The sequence below is a fragment of the Rhodamnia argentea genome, chromosome 2 (assembly GCF_020921035.1).
Source record: "Rhodamnia argentea isolate NSW1041297 chromosome 2, ASM2092103v1, whole genome shotgun sequence".
In the NCBI taxonomy this organism is placed as follows: Eukaryota; Viridiplantae; Streptophyta; class Magnoliopsida; order Myrtales; family Myrtaceae; genus Rhodamnia; species Rhodamnia argentea.
Genome location: NC_063151.1, coordinates 22202467 through 22210562, shown reverse-complemented (window position 1 = coordinate 22210562; position 8096 = coordinate 22202467).

Below are 8096 nucleotides of genomic sequence, written 5' to 3'. Positions count from 1 at the left end.
TTACTATAAGTTCTCTTTTCTTTTACACCAAAAATCTGAAACTTGTATCGATGTGATACGTTTATCCTCCATCAAGGTTTCATCAATGAACACCACTAAAAATTTTCCCACATAAATGATGAAAAGCAAATGGTGTTGACGCCCATTTGGCTTAAGTGAAATAAAAAACAACGTTGTTTTGATTGAAAATTATCTAAGAGAACCTTGATGGAGGATAAATGTCTCATTTGGGTACAAATTTGGGTTTTTGATATGTCACGGACTCACAATGGATGTTGTTTCGGGTTCTTTATGTTACAAAAAAAAAAGTTATGGTAAATGTGTCACTTCAAGCATAATTTAAAGTTTTTAATGGCTTTTTTTTTTTCTAAAATCATTCAAACCATTATGCAGAATCTACTTAGATCTCCCAAGAGACTCATTTAAATCTGTCATTTCCTACTAGAGTTGAGGCGCCAAATTCCTTAAAATGGCTTACTTGCCGAAAACAACTTTGAGCTCAATGAATCGCACAGCTCCCGGAACTTGTAAGATGTTGGTAAGTTGTATGGGTCTAAGAGTATATATATTTTTTTTCCTAAAATATTGATGTTGACATGAATTTTCACAAAGCATTTCAACCTAATATCAAAATCAAGTTCTCCTTAATAAACGAGGACTATGTCAATTTTTGTTGTTGACAATTCAATCCTCAACCTTTTGCATTTATGCCAATTTAGTCCATCCGATCAATTTTGACTGTAAATCATTGACGTGTCATGGCCGGTCTTGACGCAGATAAATTTTAATTGTATTTTCAAATTTTTTTTATTTATCTTTTCTTGCTCTTTCTTTTTTTTCCTTTCATTTTTCTTCCTCCAACCAATCACCGGACCTCAACAATCGACCGGAGGCGAGGGCTGGTAAGGGCAAACCTCACCCGGCAACGACAAGGCCTCGTCTCCCCAAATCTGGGAAAGGCTCGATCTTGCCTAGCGACGGCGAGGCCGGCCTTGCCTTGGCTGGGCAAGACTCAGCCTCATTGTCGCTAAGCAAGGTCAAGCCTTGCCCAGCGACAGCAAGTTTACGCCTCGTTAGGGAAGGCGAGGCTCACCCTTGCTAGTAGCCGGCGAGGGCGAGCTTCGCTAGAGGCTGAGGCCAACCCTTGCCTCTAGCCCTAGCAATCGGCTAGAGAAAGAAGAAAGGGAAGAAAAGAAAACGATTAAAAAAATGAAAAATATGAAAGTATCATTAAAATTTATCCAGTTTAGCGCCAATCATGCCACATTAACGATTTTTTGCCAAAGTTGGCAAGATGGTCTGAATTGATAAAAAGAAAATTATGAATGAATTGGTATAATTGCAATGAACTTAAGACTTTCTTGATAATTCTTCCGCAAGACATCTATTTATGTGAAAACGCACATTCTTCATTCAAATTATCTGATGGGATATTTAATATCAGTATTGTGCTGCCGATTGGAGAGCTTACCTCTTTTTTTTTTTTTTTGCGAAATTGGAGAGCTTACCTTGTACTAACAATTATAGCGCACGTCGATAGATTAATGTTTGTCATAGGGGTAATGTGGCAGAACTTCGATTGGATATAACAAACGTGATTGTCCATAGACAGATTAATATAATCCGAACTGATAAACCCACCTCAGCAAGAAATTGTTGATTCAGGCCAAACTCGTGGACAAGACAAGGCAAGACAATGTAGCCTCGCACCGCACTTCACGGCACAAGACTTCGTCGTTGTGAGTCGTCTCATGCAAGTCTCTAGGACCATCTGATGTTAACTTCACAGCTTGAACTAAGCCAATTACTACAGCTACTTGACCAGAAAACAAAAAAAATGAAAAAGAAAAAACCCACTTGACTTCTCCTTATATAATCCCAAACTCGTGATTCAGTAGGATCACTCTCAACTATTCAGTGGGATCACTCTCACTGAATCTCAGCGACGACGAGGCCGGCCTTGCCTTGGTTGGGCAAGACTCGGCCTCATTGTCGCTAAGTAAGGTCGAGCCTCACCCAGCGACGTCAAGTTTAGGCCTCGCTAGGGCAGGGGAGGCTCGCCCTCGCTAGTAGCCGGTGGGGGTGAGCTTCGCTAGAGGCCGAGACCAGCCCTTGCCTCTAGCCCCAGCAATCAGCTAGAGAAAGAAGAAAGGGAAGAAAAGAAAACAATTAAAAAAAATGAAAAATATAAAAGTATCATTAAAATTTATCCACTTTAATGCCAATCGTGCCACATTAATGATTTTTTGCCAAAATTAACAAGATAGACTGAATTGACAAAAAGAAAATTATGAATGAATTGGCATAATTGTAATAAACTTAAGACTTTCTTGATAATTCTTTCGCAAGTGAAAACGCGCGTTCTTCATTCAAATTATCTGATGGGATATTTAATATCAGTATTGTGCTGCCGATTGGAGAGCTTACCTTTTTTTCTTTTGGCGAAATTGGAGAGCCTACCTTGTACTAACAATTATAGCGCACGTAGATAGATTAATATTTGTCATAGGGGTAATGTGGCAGAACTTCGATTGGATATAACAAACGTGATTGTCCATAGACAGATTAACATAATCCAAACTGAGAAACCCACCTCAGCAAGAAATTGTTGATTCAGGCCGGTTTGGATTTCGATTTGAAATCTAAGGAGGACAAAAACTAATCAAATAATGTATAGAAGAAGAACGAAATCCGCGTGTCTAAATCTGCAAAATAGAAAACATAATCCTGAAAACCATATTTACATCTTCCAGTTCAGAGTAAAGCCTCGGTATGGCCCGATATCTGATCATTGCAAAGCAAAAAGCACTCTGGGAGTCCGAAATTGATTTTCTAAGAAATTTCTGAGGGCGACGAGTGAAGTTCCAGGTGAACGCTTAGTCAACGGGGTCGGACTCCTCGACAATTTCTCACGTACGACAGTATGTCGCATCAGGATTTGCCATTGCCCGCCAACTTTGACGGCTTCGTCGATGATGCAGGGTGCTTTCAATCGATTGCCAAGACTTGAGAAGTCGAGCAAAACAGTGCAAAGCTGGATAAGGAGCGACCGTGTGAGTTGGGGGGGAAGAAAGAGCTGTGGGCGTGGACGTGGGCTGACGGAAAAGATGGGTCGCGTTGGCTTGTCCACGCGGATTCGAGTCGACTCGGCTCAATCCGATTTTTTTTGTAATTTTTCGTTTATAATTTTTTTCTTTTTCTTTTCTATTGTTCAATAGAACAAGAAAGGACACATGTTTAACAAATTTGACATATTTTATTTTAACGAAGAAAATAAAATACAAGACCGTCAAAATTAGGTGTCGACATGCACTGGGACTGTTTTTTATAAAAGAAAAATCCACATTAAATTAAAAGATTAATAAAATTTGCCACGTGGACTGTTTGGCCAGAATTTCTTGTCATTGGTACGTAAGTGATCATTTTTTCTTCAATTTAGCACTTAAGTGAGCCGATGAAAAATATTGAAATCAAAGTAGGCGCCGCACACAAATACTGACACTTGAAATATCCTTCTGCACAAAAAATTATATTTTTTTGTGTTTTTAGGTTTTATATATATATATAACGTGTAGCTTCAAAGAGGTAAAATATATATGTATATATTATGAAAAAGAATAACGTGTATCTTCAAAGAGGTAAAATATAAACTTTTCCAGTTGTGCTATAAAAATTAAGAATTTTTACTATATCTAAACATACTTACCATTAGATAAGCACGTGACTCCTGCTTACTTATTGCTACGAAAAAAATTATGACATATCTTCATTGGGACTTTGTTTTCCTCCATCACTAATTAAAGGGAATTCTGATTGCAAATAAGGACAATTGGCTACATGTAAACTTAAATTGAAATAAATTATATTCGTATTTGTAATTCAAATAATCAGAAGATTGATTCGAGGAAAACATAACTCAACCCTGTGATCTTATGGATGATTAACACGAGCAGAAGTCAATGGAAGAGCGACGCAAATGGGAAATTTACGTCGGGTGGTGGCTTGTGGAATTAAACGTGTGCACAGTCGACACTTAAAAATTTCATTCTATGGTAGTAAGTCGCTTGCATGAGATGATTCGACGACAATTTCTTAGGTGACTAAGTCTTGCTGCTCTTACTTTTCAAATGATCTCTGAAAGCTCAATCTACGAATCTAGAGCGTAAGAAAATGTCTCTCCCTCCATGGGAAAGAAAAGTCCGGTCTTTTCCTTTCCACATCGATTTTTAATATTGCGCGTGGAAAGTTTTTTTTCCTTTTTGAAACGTTCATCTTAACACAAAAAGTAACAGTTGATAGGGAAAAGACCAGACCAGATGCTTCCTATGTTTGAGAATTTCCAAAACATAATATTGGACTATAACTTCTAGTCGTTACACGGCAATGACTAATGAAAAAAGCCAACCTATTGACAGATTTCATCAGTTGATGGCCTTAGAAATTTCTCTTTACAATATTCTTGGATTCCTTTTCATACGCCATTTGCGTCCCAACTTATTAAGTTAGTTAGGGCTTTGTCTCTGGCCATCACAAGCATCTACCGGCTTTTCAATTAGGGCGCTTGCGTATTGATTCCTTAAAATAAAACAAAAGGTCGCTTATTAACTAATCTGATAAAAATTAAAAACAATGTTTAAATTCTCAAACCTGTATTAATTTTTCATATTTGGGAACATTTTGATAATTTCGTGTACAACAAAAGTCAAGGAAAAGTCTGGTAAAAAGTATATGCATATAGATGATGTAATCACCAGCCGCAGGGTCGGGCATGCTGTGGCCGTTTGATAAAAAAACTTGTAATCATCGACCAAAATTTGAGCAGCATAGACTCAGCCCGACTTCTTGGAAAATTTGTTTGCTAAATCAAATTCTGGTATCTTAACATTATGTCAATCTTGTTCCCTAGGACCAGCTAACAAAGAAACTCGCTCGCAGTGCAGTGACGACCGAAGGTGATGCTGGAGTTGGTGACGCGAGGAAGAGCCTGCAATTGGGAGTGTGAACAAAACCTAATAGGCATCGATTATATATTATTAAATACTCGTCGCAAAAATAATTTCGTTACAACAATTCGGGAACCATGATAGAGATGTAATTACTGATGTATTATGTAAGAAGCCGGAGCTGACGGAGTGTTCCTGCATGTGCTCGCCACGTGATAGTTCATTCAACTACTAATCTATTATGGTACGATGTTTGACATAGTATTGCCATTTAACCCATATCTAAAATAGATAAAAAAAGACATGTATGCGAAAATTTTCTCTCTTGTTGAGTTTATACTTGGAAACAAAGGATAAATTTGAGAGTATTTCCAAAACAATATCGATGTTTTATCTCGAGTTGAGTTAAAACTTGAAAAAAAAAAAAAGATTAATCAGAGAAAGTTTTGTGTTATACTCTCCACTGACATGGGTCATCGTGAATGTAGTTCCTTAAGCCAAGTGAGCTTAGTTTCCTAGGACGCCGCGTACTTATAGAAAGAGATGATTGATCCTTAATTGTATATACATCATAACAACTAGTAATCTGGTTTGGATTTCCCTTTATAGAAAGAGATGATTCATCCTTGATCTAAAAAATATTTTTGCGACGCAAATCTTTACGCTGAGACGTCTTGATTGATTGGTAATCATTTTGAAGACAAGCTTCCTTGTTCAAAAGCATACCTTGAGAGGCATTGAGTGTGTGATTGTATGGAGACAGTGTGATCCACAAACTCGAGTACCATCACTCTATTGTGTAATTTGTCGTCGATTGATTAGTGGAATCTAGCCAATAGGTTGTCAATGTTGAGAGTGGATGTACGCTGGCAATAAGTCGAACCACTATAAACTTTCTGTACAGACTCTTCTATATCTTAACTCTTACATACTGCATCCGATACTCTATTGCACACACGTAAATCTGATTATATCGATGTTTATGTTCGCACTCTAACTTGGTTCTGAACTTGATAGTTTAAATACCGCATTAGTTTATCACGTTCTTTAGAATCATCTATTCACACCCTCTAGGTGATACTACTAGCCACATCAATTGATACAAGAAAGCTCAAGTCCTTTTGCTGTCCCGACGCTTCTGGTTCCAAAGAAAATTGACTCTTGGCAAATTTGTATCAATACTAGATCGGTGAACAACATAACCATCAAGTTTTTTCCTTTTCATCGTCTTGATATTTGCTTGATCAACGCCATGGACCCTCTGTGCTTTGATCTTAGAAGCAGCTATCATCAAATCCGAATAAAATAGGGAGATGAAAGGATGACCACTTTCAAAACTAAGAACGGTATTCATGAATGCATGGTGATGCCCTTTGAAGTTTCTAATGCTCCAAGTACTTTTATGGGTCTTCTAAATCATGTTTTTAAACTTTTCATTGGCTAGTTTGTTGTCGTGTACCTTGATGACATGTGACCTATAGCACAGCAAGACGCAAGTGGAGCCTTTGGAACATCTACATAAATTCTCCAAGTGCTACGGGAACAACAACGCTTGTATGCCAACTAGAAGAAGTGTCACTTTTGCACAAGCAGCCTGGTTTTCTTAGGTTATATTGTCGCCCGAGGATGGTGTTAGAGTAGATCCTAGCAAGATGGAGGCAATACAAAGTTGGCCAATTCCTAGCTCGCTGAATAAGATAAACACTATGTTTTTGGCGTTTTTCCATTTTTCAGTTACCGCCCAATGTTATGCTACCCAAATATAAAGGCCAGGTAATCTATTTGGACGCAGCATCTGAACTTGGAGTACATAGAACAAGCATAGCAACTTCCTTAATCTCTTCAGGGTTCCCCTCGTTCAGCACCCTCGGGTCAATGATCTCGAACAGCCTCTCGCCCTTTATTGCTGAAGAAAAATACAAGGACGAGTTCCTCTGGCTCTTGAAGGACAAGGCCCTCAGTCCAGTCAGCAACTCGGCCAACACGTCCCGAAAAAATACAATGACGAGTTCCCTGTCTACTGGCTCGAGTGGAAGTACTTGGGGTCCAAGTACCCGAGCGTGCCTTGCACCAGCGTGGTCAGCTGCGTATGGTCGAGGGGGACTAGCCTGGAGGCTCCGAAATCAGAGACCTTTGCGGCGTAGTTTTCGTCCAACAATATGTTCATGCTCTTTATGTCTCTGTGCAAAATCTGAGTGGATGCATCGTCGTGCAAGGACCGAGTAGGATAACAAGGAGATGAAAGAAAAGATGGCATCGTAGTGCAAGCAAAATATGGGTTGCAGGGTTATGAAGTCCTCCATTCATTGATGAATGAAGGAATATACTCAAAAGAGTAGAAGCAAATCCCACAGCATTTCAATTTGAAAAAGCTTGAAAGGGTGAATAGAAGACTTATGATATATCCTCCATATTCGCGCCATGACAACGAGAATAACACATTAGATAGAAATGAGTTCAAATTTAATTGTCTAAAAAATACAGAATAATGCTGGAAGTGCTGGCATAGGTACATAAAATTGGTTTACAAACTAACTTGGCTGACTCATATTGAGCGTTCTAAAAGGATCATTTGTTTAAAAACTCAACTGCAATTGACCGATTTAGTTTTGTAAAACACATGTTGAAGGGTTGTATCGCAAAACCGATTCAGAACGATCACAAAGATAATAGAAAAAAAAATAGACGAAATACGGTTTACCCAAATTTACCCCGAAATAGGGCTACGTCCCGCAAAGAGATTTCACTATGATTTTGGTTTACAGCTGCACAACTCGTTACAATGATCAGCTAAAAACGAGCAAATATATATATGCCCTAAACAGGCCCAAAATCTAAACCTATCTGAAACTCTTTTAATCCCTCAACAAATGGGCTAACTTAAAAAAACATCTAAACCCATTGTTATTTAGGGGGCGATGTACCCGAACCCTCGCCTTCTCACCTGCGAGTGGGGCAACTGTCCGCTCACCGGGGAGCGGAACTCCCACCCGCTTACCGGGGAGCGGAACACCCATGTCGGGGGCGCTGCCCCCCGAACCCCCGCATTCCATGCGCAAGGGTCACACATCGTTGGATCATCCTTCGATTTCCCTAAGCTCACGTGCGCTTGCCTAATGTGAGAAATAAGGGTCTCCGAAGTATTCACCAACT